At 43.2% G+C, this 12,297-nt stretch overlaps 1 protein-coding gene and 1 non-coding gene across 2 annotated transcripts in view; both read left to right on the forward strand.

The window, feature by feature from the left end:
• Nucleotides 1-12,297, forward strand: part of CNTNAP5 (contactin associated protein family member 5) — a 746,584-nt gene that overhangs the window by 587,684 nt on the left and 146,603 nt on the right. The gene's annotated exons all lie outside the window — the stretch shown is intronic.
• Nucleotides 479-616, forward strand: LOC114817419. The gene has a single exon (XR_003765278.1). It is a non-coding gene; the product is annotated as a small nucleolar RNA SNORA7 (small nucleolar RNA).

Genomic DNA, 12,297 nt, shown 5'->3' on the forward strand with positions numbered 1-12,297 from the left:
AAAGTGGCATGACAACTCAAGAAAATTCAATGAGGTTAAAAGATCGGGGGATTCTTTCAAGGAACAGGACAGATTTGTGGAAAGTGAGTGTGTGGGATAGAAGGAAGGTGAGGAGGTTGCGATCAGATAGAGGGATTTCAGATTTGGTGACAGTAGAGTTTTTCCAGTTATTAGAGATGATGAGATCAAGTGTCTGTCAAAGTTGTTGAGTGGGCAAAGAACGGTGGAGCAGGAGTTCAGAGGAGCTGAGGAGTGAGAGGGAGAGGGAGCAGACAGCCAGTCATCAGGCACATTCACATGGCTGTTGAGTCCCCACATATCAATGTAGGGATAAAGAGAGAAGGAAAGTGAGAATGCCACAATTCTTCATCTGTAAAATGGGGATGGAATACCCGTTCTCTCTCCAACTTAGACTGTGAACTTCCTGTGGGACAGAGATTGTGTCCTATCTGATTGTCTGGTATCTAACTCTGTATTCCCCCTTTCAGGGTTGCTCCTGGAGAGTTTCCAATACTCTACCAGTTTCAACTATGGGAGGGAGAGTCAAACAGAGGCTTACCCGTTCCATTCCTAGCTTGGGCAGTGGCTAACGAGTGGAAGGCAATCTGCTACAAGTCAAAACTCCCCTGTGCTGGGTCGCAGTGGCCCGGGAGAGAGTTGAGGGGTGGAGATTCAAGTTTACCAAGTGGAAGAAGGCAACATAAACCACTTCTGGATTTTTCCCAAGAAAACTCTATGGATACACTACCGGAACAGTTGCAGATGGAGGTGGGGCATTTTGGGAGAGATGTGTCCATGGCTTCACTGTGGGTCGAAGATGACTCGAAGGCATAAGACAAAACAAGACCTCAGTAGTCAGTACAGTGCTTGGCACATAGTAAGCACTCAACAAATACCACATTATTATAATTGCAGACCCATTCCTTTGCCACACTCTCTGATATAATAATAATGTTGGTATTTGTTAAGCGCTTACTATGTGCAGAGCACTGTTCTAAGCACTGGGGTATACAGGGTAATTAGGTTGTCCCACATGAGGGTCACAGTCTTCATCCCCATTTAACAGATGAGGTAACTGAGGCACAGAGAAGTGAAGTGACTTGCCCACAGTCACACAGCTGACAAGTGGCAGAGCCGGAATTCGAACCCATGACCTCTGACTCCCAATCCCGTGCTCTTTCCATTGAGCCACGATATAAATTCACCTTTGTTAGAAACACATGCAAAGTCTCCCTTTAATACTGGTTTTCAGCCTGGACTTCTTTTTTATGTTTTCAGCTACTGTAAATCCAAGAGTAATCTTCCTGGATTCAGTGTAATTGTTATTGTTTACAACTTCACTGGAGATGTGAAATGTTTGTCTTTGAGAGAATATGTTTAGGTAGAAAAGCTTTATTCAGATTAAAAAGAAATGTGAGGAGAAAATTAAATCTTTACTGCTCATCGATCTTGTTTTTTCCCACTTATTTGCTCTCCCCAATAGCTCTCTCATCCTCCTTTAGGACCCCATTAATGTCTATTAAAAACTCCACTGATCATTCTGAGCCAATTTTCTGTTCATTCTGACCTGGAGAAAGAGCATCTAATTTTGCGTCTTTATTTCAGAGTTGCCCCCCTATTTCTAGCAACATGAAAATGATCATCATGTTGTGTTCCACTGATCCAGATGGGCAAATATTCTTAAGAAGCGAGAGTAGCCACTCTGGCCGCATCTATATTAACTCTTGCCCGGTTGCAGAAATGAAGCATTTATGTCACATTTCAGAAATTGTCTAAATTTTCCATAATGGAAACAAAGTTGTCCATAGCAAAATATGTCAGTGTCTTTGGAGAACAATGGGAAGGAGCGTGGCTCAGTGGAAAGAGCACGGGCCTTGGAGTCAGAGGTCATGGGTTCGAATCCCGGCTAGGCCATTTGTCAGCTGTGTGACTGTGGGCAAGTCACTTCACTTCTCAGTGCCTCAGTTCCCTCATCTGTAAAGTGGGGATGAAGACTGTGAGCCCCACGTGGGACAACCTGATTCCCCTGTGTCTACCCCAGCGCTTAGAACAGTGCTCGGCACATAGTAAGCGCTTAACAAATACCAACATTATTATTATTATTATTATGGCTGATGGAATAAAGTTATTTCCTTAGAAAATATAAGACTTTATTGCTCACAAGGTCCTGGAATCCAACTTAGTCTCTTCAGACAATATTTTAGCTCTAATAAGAATAGATGAGATTTTAACATCAGGTTTTATTCACTTTAAGTTATCGGCACATCGGCCTCATGATAGTTACTTGACAGTGTCTCAGAAGAATGGTACTGACTGATATAGAGATATCTAGAGAAGTGGCCAAGGCACATCTAGAATATATAAGGGAGATATTTTTTATCCTCTCCCATACCTGTGGAATATGCTTTTTCCCTCACCATCCCTTCTTTCCCATATATAATTAATCATACTTATGTATTCAGCATCTGTGTGTAAGAGGACTGTACTACATGCTTGGGAGGGTACAATAAAATTGGAAGGCATGATCCCTGCCCTCAACCAACGTAAAATCGAGCAGGGGAGACAGTTACTATGATGGATTGCAGGTATCAGAAAGTATGCACCATGTGTCTTAATTCAGTGAGAGATGAGTGGGTGAGGTGGAGTGGAGTAGGAGGTCAGTTGAGCTGAGGAGTGAGAGGAAACAGGGAAGGCTGGGTTGTTACCAGAAAACTGAAGTCTCTAAAGTTTAATATAGTGGTAGAGGTGGAAAAAAAATAATAGTAGTAGTAGTAATAGCAGCATCATATTTTCAGAGTTAATTTGTTGCAGCCCAGCATACTAATTACTTGGAAAGAGCAAAATAAAGGAATGACCCATTGATTGCCCCCGAGATCAGACTCCGTTCCTCTCCTACGAGGGACTCACAGTCTAAAAAAGAGGGAGAAGAGGAATCAATCAAAAAACAGTATTACTGAGCACTTGGTGCAGAGACCTGTATCAAGTGCTTGGCTGAGTATAGGCGGTTAGTAGACATGATCCGTGCCTTCAAGGATCTTACAATCTTGCAGGGGGGACAGATAATAAATGAATTATAGAGAGGAAGTAATAGAATATGACATGTATAGAAGAGTTCTGGGGTGATGTGAGTACTTAAGTGCTTAGATTTCCCAAGCAACTGGGACCAAATTAGGTGGGTGGGATTATAAATTAATTGGGGAAGGCTCCCGGGAGAAGTGATTTCAGAAAGGCTTTGAAAATGGGGAGATGGAAATATGAAGTGTGAAGGGGTTCCAGGCTGAAGAGAGGACACATTCAAGAGGTCAGTGAATGGTGGAAGAGATGAGAACGACGTGCAGTGAGATAATTGGTTTGAGGGGAATGCAGCCTGCAAACTGGGTTGTATTAGAAGAGTGAGGAGAAGCAGGAGAGGTGAGAACTGATTTAGTGCTACGGAGTCAATGGTCGGGAGTTTCTCTTTAGTACAGAGAGGAATGGACAACCATGGGAGAATAATGAACAGTGGTGAGATATGCAGAATGAAATTTTAGAGAAATGATATGAGCAGCAGAATGAAATGCGGACTGGGGAGGAGAGAGACTGGAGGCTGGGAGATCAAGCTTAAATAATGGTCAAGCCAAGATATGGCCAGGGCCTGGATCACTAGGGGGCTGTGAGGGGAGGGTGGTGCCTTAGGTGGGAAGGGAGGGGCTGATAGTAGAAATGTTGAAGAAGGACAGGGAGGATAGTGGTGGGAGGGGAACCCCAGGGATGGAAAAGTTTGGAAAAGGAGAGGATTTGGGAGAGATGATGACATGTTTAGTTTAAACATAAACATTTCAAATGTGACCTTGTGGAAAGAGCATGGGCCTAGGAGACAGAGGACCTGGGGTCTAATACCAGTTCTGCCCCCTGCCTCTTGTGGGACCTAGAGTGAGTCATGTCACTTCTCTATACCTCAGTTTCCTCCTCTCTAATTCAGTATCTGTTTTCCTTTATAATTACATTATGAGCCCCATGTAGGACAGGAACTGTGACCAAACTGATTACCTTCTAACTACTCTAGTGCTTAGTATAGTGTTTTGCATATAGAAAGCACTTGGCAAATATCAGATTGTTATTATTATAATTATGATGATGTTGGGTTTGAAGTGCCAGCAGGACACTCATGTAGAGATGGAGTGGAAACCTCGACTCTCCAGGAGCCATCTAATTGGGGAGAATTTTCAAGGTGAATGTAGCTGAACAGATTTTATAGAGTGACAAGTCTATGAAAATGTCCCAGAATATATTTCATTCTTAATATCTTTTGAGTGTTTTCTGCAAATTACCACTAATTTGATAGCTTTAAAGTTGACAAAAATGGCCAGCATTCCTTCCTGAGGTTGGTTGCAAGTGCCTTCTGGGTATGAATGCTGATTGTCTTCCCTCAGTATGCCATCAGCATTGTGAGTAAAAAGGCTCTGAGTCTAAGTAAACATGACAACAGCCCTGACCATCTATAGTTTATTTTAGTGGGAACTATCTAGATTGGTGACTTTTGCTGCTCAAAATTTCAAACTTTTCATGAACTAGATTGCAAGCTCTATAGAGAAGCTTTATAGCTTTATAGCAAGCTTTATAGAGAAGCAGCGTGGCTCAGTGGAAAGAGCCCAGGCTTTGGAGTCAGAGGTCATGAGTTCAAATCTCGGCTCTGCCACTTGCCAGCTGTGTGACTGTGGGCAAGTCGCTTCACTTCTCTGTGCCTCAGTTACCTCATCTGTAAAATGGGGATGAAGTCTGTGAGCCCCACGTGGGACAACCTGATTCCCCTGTGTCTACCCCAGCGCTTAGAACAGTGCTCTGCACATAGTAAGCGCTTAACAAATACCATCATTATTATAAAGCTCCTCCACTCTCCTCTAACCTCTTTAAGAGTAGGAACCATGTCTTCCAATTCCATTGGAATTGGAGAGAAGCAGCGTGGCTCAGTGGAAAGAGCACGGGCTTTGGAGTCAGGACTCATGAGTTCGAATCCCAGCTCTGCTACTTGTCGGCTGTGTGACTGTGGGCAAGTCACTTAACTTCTCTGTGCCTCAGTTCCCTCATCTGTAAAATGGGGATTAAGACTGTGAGCCCCACGTGGGACAACCTGATTCCCCTATGTCTACCCCAGCGCTTAGAACAGTGCTCGGCACATAGTAAGCGCTTAACAAATACAAATACCAACTACTCTGCACACGGTAAAGGCTCAGTAAATACCATCAATTGATTGATTGACTGATCAGACCACTGACCTTAACTTATTAGCTAAAGTAATTGGCCCACTTTGGGATATAAAAATGGGAGGACTAACTTAAGTACCTGGGCCTAATGGAAAGAGCACGCGTCTGGGAGTCAAAGTACCTGGGTTCCAATCCTAGTTCCAACACTTGTCTGCTGTGTGACCTTGGACAAGTCACTTCACTTCTCTGGACCTCAGATATCTTAACTATAAAATGTGGATTAAGACCATGATCCCCATTTGAGGTGTGGACTGTGTCCAACGATTATTTTGCATCTACTCCAGGCCCTCCAGTCTACTCCAGTTTTGTATCTGCTTAGTACAGTTCTTCGTGCATAGTAAGTGCATAACAAATACTATTAAAAAAAGTCACCTCTCCCCAAACTGTTTTCTTTTCTCTTCTTCCCTCCACATTTCTTTCTCCTCTCACACCACACTTTCTTCCATTTTGTTCCCTTCAATCTTTAAGTTATCTTTGGCTATACCACAAAGTTAAGGCATCCCAACTCTCTCCATTGTCTTGTCTTATGCCCTTTAGCTCTCTCCAACCCATAGCGGCACCAAGGACACATTTCTCCCAGAATGCCCCACCTCCATCTACAATCGTTCTTGTAGTCTATCCATAGAGTTTTCTTGGTCAAAATCCAGAAGTGGTTTACCATTGCCTCCTTCTGCACAGTAAACTTGAGTCTCTGCTCTCGACTCTCTCCCGTGCTGCTGCTGCCCAGCAGAGGTGAGTTTTGACTTGTAGCTGATTGCCTTCCACTCGCTAACCACTGCCCAAACTAGGAATAGAATGGATAGGCCTCTCCTTGACCCTCCCTCCTAAAGTCAAGACTGGTAAACTACTGGAAATTCTCAAGGTGTGACCCAGAAAGAGGCTCTCCATTGAATACCTCTGATTTTGTCCATTATCCTCCTCTGTTTCTCCCGCAATCCAACATTTCACATTTCCTAATTGTCTTCCTCCCCTTTCCCTCTGCTTAATGATACTCTTTTCCTCCCCCCATTGCCTTCCCCTTCACAACATCCCTGAACTTTTGTCTTTCTCTCATCACTGTGTCTTGCACAGATGTAAGACTCTAATGATAATAATAATTAGAATCATAGTATTTAAGCACTTACTCTGTGCCTAGCACTGCACTGAACAGAAACAAGATTATCAAGTTGGACACAGTCCCTGTCCCACAGAGAGCTCGTAGTGTAAGAAGAAGAACAGTTATTGAATTCCCATTTTACAGATAAGGAAACTGAGGTTTGGGGAAGTTAACTGACTTGTCCAAGGTTACACAGCAGGCGAGGAGTAGACCTGGGATTAGAACCCAGAGTCTCTGACTCCAAGGCTCATGCTCTTCCCTCTAGCTCATGCTGCTTCCCTTGGCACCTCCTTTTCCTCCAGTGCCCCCACCCACAGCTCTCACCTAACTTCCTGTTTGGACAGCACAATATTAATGTTGATATTTGTTAAGCACTTACTGTGTGCCAGGTACTAAGCACTGGGGTGGATACAAGCAAGTCGGGTTGGGCCACAGTCCCTGTCCCACGTGGGGCTCACAGTCTAAATCCCCATTTTACAGATGAGTGAACTGAGGCCCAGAGAAGTGAAGTGACCTGACCCGGGTAACACAGAAGACGAGTGGTGGAGCTGGGATTAGAACCCAGAACCTTCTGACTCCCAGTCCCCTGCTCTGTACTTTGGGCCATGCTGCTTCACAATGTGTAAATTAACACACTGACCATGACCAATTCAACTGAACCATGCTCTCAGGCCTCTAAATCTCCTTTCTGGAAAGCCCTGCATAAGCATCCTCAGTGCAGAGGTTGCATATGTCTTCTCTGGGAATAAATGTTGACAATATTTTTTTCCTGCAAAATAGCCATTGCAAGACGAACCAGACTGGCAGGAGAAATTTAATCTTCCTTTATCTCTAAACTAAATTCAAACACCCTGGACCTATTTTGGTAGAATGCAATTGCTTTATGGCAATTTAAAGATCATAATTATGCACTTTTAGGATTTGATCAGGTAAGTTTCTTGAATGAAGCTTTGTTGGGATAGGTGCAGTAAGATTATCAGTACAATTTTAAGATTATATTTTTCAAAGTTTTTCTAATCAAGTTTAAGCAATATTTTGGGTTTTTTTCTATTCTGAACTGCTGTGGTTGATTATAATTAGTCGTAGAAAATGCAGGCTAAGTAACCCACTTTTCCTCAATGAGCTCTTAGATTTTATAACTTCGCAAAACTCAAATTTGGCTCATGGGGAAGATAAGAGCTTCTGAAATAAAAGCAGAGAAATGTGTACAGAAGACTTTCAAGGATCCTGAGTTCCATGTTCCACTCTGCTCTTGAATTACCATTTGACCTTGAATAAAGTCACTTAACCTTGCTGTGTGTTTTAATTAATGCTCTTCAGATAAAAGATGCTATCAAACTGCAAAGTGCTATTATTTTCTCCCAAAAAACTTAAATGATACAAATATAATTATAAGAATGAATCATTTTGTCCGTCTCTTTGAAAAAATAAGATTATTCCCTTTAGTGCTTTTGAGTAGACATTTCCCTAATCCCATTTTAAATGACTCCATTGATGAGGCTTCCATCATTTTTTTCTGAAAGGTACTATCATCAATCTTTTTTTCCCCCTCGCTTTTTGGCTTAGTTCAATTAAATAGACAAGGAGTGAAGAACATTGAGAAAACATTATAAAAATGTTAATTCTTAATGTCACTGAATAGCTTTTAATCACACTATTAGACATATGCTCTGATTTAATGATCCTGGCCAGCAAGCAGTAAGACAGAGATTGACTTTGATGAATGCATGCCATTATTTTCTGATAGAGAAGAGGTTGTTTTTCTTTTTGAATAAATATTTCACAAGAAATAATGTGTTTTTTGTCCGTACTGGATTGGACCTCTAGCGCTCCCAAAACCCAACATTTGCTACAATGTTGGTGTATTTATATACATTCAGAGTCGTTTGTTCTGTCAACCAGTATTTGCCTAAATTATTATTTCTTTTCTATCTGTAATGCCTTTATCTCAATAATAGAACTAAAATACTTTTATACTGTGATCATTTGGAAGAGGTGAATGAGATGTAAGTTCAGTGCCTTACTGAAGGCCCATCTCCTCCAAGAGGCCTTCCCTGACTAAACCTCTTCTCCCACTCCCTTCTGCATCGCCCTGCCTCGCTCCCTTTATTCATTTATTCATTCAATAGTATTTACTGAGTGCTTACTATGTGCTTACTAAGCGCTTGGAATGTACAATTTGGCAACAGATAGAGACAATCCCTGCCCAATGATGGGATCACAGTCTAAATGGAGGAAAGAGACAGCAAAACAAAACAGAATAAAACAAAACAAGACAACATCATCAAGATAAATAGAATCAAAGAGATATACACCTCATTAACAAAATAAATAGGGTAATGAAAAATATGTACAAATGAGGACAGTGCTGAGGAGAGGGAAAGAGGGAAAAGCAGAGGGTTAGGGGGAAGGGGAGGGAAGGGGGAGCAGAGGGAAAAGGGGGCTCAGTCTGGGAAGGCTTCCTGGAGGAGGTGAGCTCTCAGTAGGACTTTGAAGAGGGGAAGAGAGTTAGTTTGGCGGAGGTGAGGAGGGAGGACATTCCAGGACAGCTGTAGGATGTGGGCCAGAGGTCGACGGCAGGATAGGTGTGAACGGGAGACGGTGAGGTGGTGAGTGGCAGAGGAGCGGACTGTGTGGGGTGAGCAGTAGAAAGAGAGAAGGGAGGTGAGGTAGGAGGGGGCAAGGTGATGGAGAGCCTTGAAGCCCAGAGTGAAAAGTTTTTGTTTCGTGTGAAGGTTGATAGGCAACCACTGGAGGTTTTTGAGGAGGGGAGTGACATGCCCAGATCGTTTCTGCAGGAAGATGATCCGGGCAGCTGAATGAAGAATAGACTGGAGTGGGGAGAGACAGGAGGAAGGGAGATCTGAGAAGAGGCTGACACAATAATCTAATCAGTATATTATGAGAGCTTGTACCAGTAAGATAGCCATTTGGGTGGAGAGGAAAGGGCATATCTTGGTGATATTGTAAAGGTGAGACCGGCAGGCACTGGTGACGGATTGGATGTGTGGGGTGAAGGAGTGAGCTGAGTCAAGGACAACACCAAGTTTGCAGGCCTGTGAGACGGGAAGTATCGTAGTGCCATCCACAGTGACGGGGAAGTCAGGGAGAGGACAGGGTTTGGGAGGGAAGATAAGGAGTTCAGTTTCAGACATGTTGAGTTTTAGGTGGCAGGCAGACATCTAGGTGGAGATGTCCTGGAGGCAGAAGGAGATACGAGCCTGGAGGGAGGAAGAGAGAATGGGAGGAGATGTAGATTTGGGTGTCATCTTCATAGAGATGATAGTTAAAGCCATGGGAGAGAATGAGTTCACCAAGGGAGTGAGTGAGGATGGAGAACAGAAGAGGGCCAAGAACTGACCTTTGAGGAACTCCTACAGTTAGAGGATGGGATGGGGAGGAGGAGCCTGCTAAGGAGACCAAGAATGAACGGCCAGAAAGATAAGAGGAGAACCAGGAGAGGACGGAGTCCAGGAAGCCAAGGTGAGATAAAGTGTGGAGGAGAAGGGGATGGTTGACAGTGTCAAAGGCAGCTGAGAGGTCGAGGAGGATTAGGATAGAGTAGGAGCCATTGGATTTGGCAATAAGAAGGTCATGGGTGACCTTTGAGACGGCAGTTTCGATGGCGTGGAGGGGACGAAAGCCAGATTGGAGGGGGTCCTGGAGAGAGTTGGATTTGAGGAATTCAAGGCAGCGAGTGTAAATGACTTATTCCAGGAGTTTGGAAAGGAAGGGTAGGAGGGAGATAGGGCGATAACTGGAAAGGGAAGTGGGGTCGAGAGAGGGGTTTTTTTTAGGATAAGGGTGACATAAGCATGTTTGAAGGCAGAGGGGAAGAAGCCATTGGAGAGTGAGCGGTTAAAGATAGAAGTTAAGGCGGGGAGGAGGGAAGGGTAGATAGTTTTTATAAGGTGAGCGGGAATGGGGTCCGAAGCACAGGTGGAGGGGGTGGCACTTGCGAGGAGGGAGGAGATCTCCTCTGAGGATGCTGCAGGGAAGGATGGGAAAGTAGGGGAGAGGGTTGGGAGTGGGGGGATGGAGAAGGGGGAAGGGTGACTTTGGGGAGCTCAGACCTGATAGTGTTCATATTAGGTCTTCATCATGTCATGTCATATATCATATATCATCTCATATCTCATATCATATATCATCATATCATATCATATATTTATGCCCCCTCCCAGCCCCACTGCACTTTTGTACTTATCTTTAATATTTATTGATATTAATGTCTGTCTCCCCATCTAGATTGTAATCTTGTTGTGGATAGAGAATGTGCCTGTTCTATTGTTATAATGTACTCTCACAACTGCATAGTGCAGAGCACTAAATAAGTATGATTGACTGACTGACTCAGTTTCTGTTACACTGATGGTTTTTTCCATAATTGGTACTTCTGTGGATTAGGTTATAGTTGAAAAGATTATAGTGGTTATAGTTGAAAAGATTGTTTTGGTGGGGCGGGGGGGGAGGGTATTTTTGAAAGAGTAAGCAACTCGAATTCTTTCAAAAATACCCCCTAAAAACAATCTTTTCAATTGTAGAGTTGCTCACACTGGCAACATAAAGAAAGGCTTTTGCTAACAAATTACTTGATAGACAAGTTCTTCAATTTTCAAAGAATCATTATCATGCATCCTCTCCTGTAAACCTTCCCTTTCTTATTTGAGTTTAATGAATAGGCCTAGTGGATAAAGCATAGTCCCGGAAGCCAGACGACCTGGGTTCTGATTCCAGCTTCGCCACTTGTCTGCTGTATGACTTGGGCATTTCTTTGAAGTTCTGTGCCTGTTTCCTCACATACAAAATGGGGCTTCAGTATTCGGGTTCTCTTCTACTTGACTGTGAATCCGATCGATTAGTGGTATTCATTAAGCACTTACTATGTGCAGAGGACTGTTCTAGGTGCTTGGGAGAGTACAGTACAAGAGAATTAGCAGTCGTGTTTCCTTCCCATAATGAGTTTAGAGTACAGAGGACTGTAAAGGATAAGGACTGCATCCACCCTGAAGAACTTTTGTCTACCCCAGCACTTAGTACGATGCTTGATACATAGTTTGCACTTAACAAAACATAGAAAAAGAAAATAAGAAGACCTTACATTGTGCCAAACACTGAACTAAACTCTCTGGTAGATACAAGATAATCAAGTTGGACACAGTCCATGTCGCATATGGGGCTCAAAATCTAAGTAGAGGGAGAACAGCTATCATAGAGAAGCGGCGTGGCTTAGTGGAAAGAGCCCAGGCTTGGAAGTCAGAGGTCTTGGTCCACCACATCAGCTGTGTGACTTTGGGAAAGTCACTTAACTTCTCTGTGCCTCAGTTACCTCATCTGTAAAATGGGGATTAAGACTGTGAGCCCCACGTAGAACAACCTGATTACCTTGTATCTACCTCTGCACTTAGGACAATGCTTGGCACATAGTAAGTGCTTAACATACCATTATCAAAATTATTATTATTATTATTATTATTTTAAGGGAATGTGTCTACCAATTCTGTTATGCCATACACTCCCAAGTGGTCAGTACAGTGCTCTGCACATAATAAATATTCAGTGAATGTGTAATGGATAGAGCATAGCCCTGAGAGTCAGAAGGTCATGAGGTCTAATCCCGGTTCCTCCATTTTGCTGGGTGACCTTGGTCAAATCACTTAACTTCTCTTGCCTCAGTTATCTCATCCATAAAATGGGGATTGAAACTGTGAGCCCCATGTGGCACAGGGACTGTGTCCAACCTGATAAACTTGTATCCCTCCCAGCGCTTAGTACAGTATGTGCCATATAGTAAGCACTTAACAGATATCACAATTATCATTATTATTACTTGATAGAACTGAGGCACCGGGAAGATTTGCCTCTACCAGAAAGCATATATTCCAAGTATTTCATTCTGGTATTCATTGGTTTTGCAGATGTACCCCCCAGATGGCTGTTATAGGTTTTATAGCACTT

Source organism: Ornithorhynchus anatinus, chromosome 1 (assembly GCF_004115215.2).
Source record: "Ornithorhynchus anatinus isolate Pmale09 chromosome 1, mOrnAna1.pri.v4, whole genome shotgun sequence".
NCBI lineage: Eukaryota > Metazoa > Chordata > Mammalia > Monotremata > Ornithorhynchidae > Ornithorhynchus > Ornithorhynchus anatinus.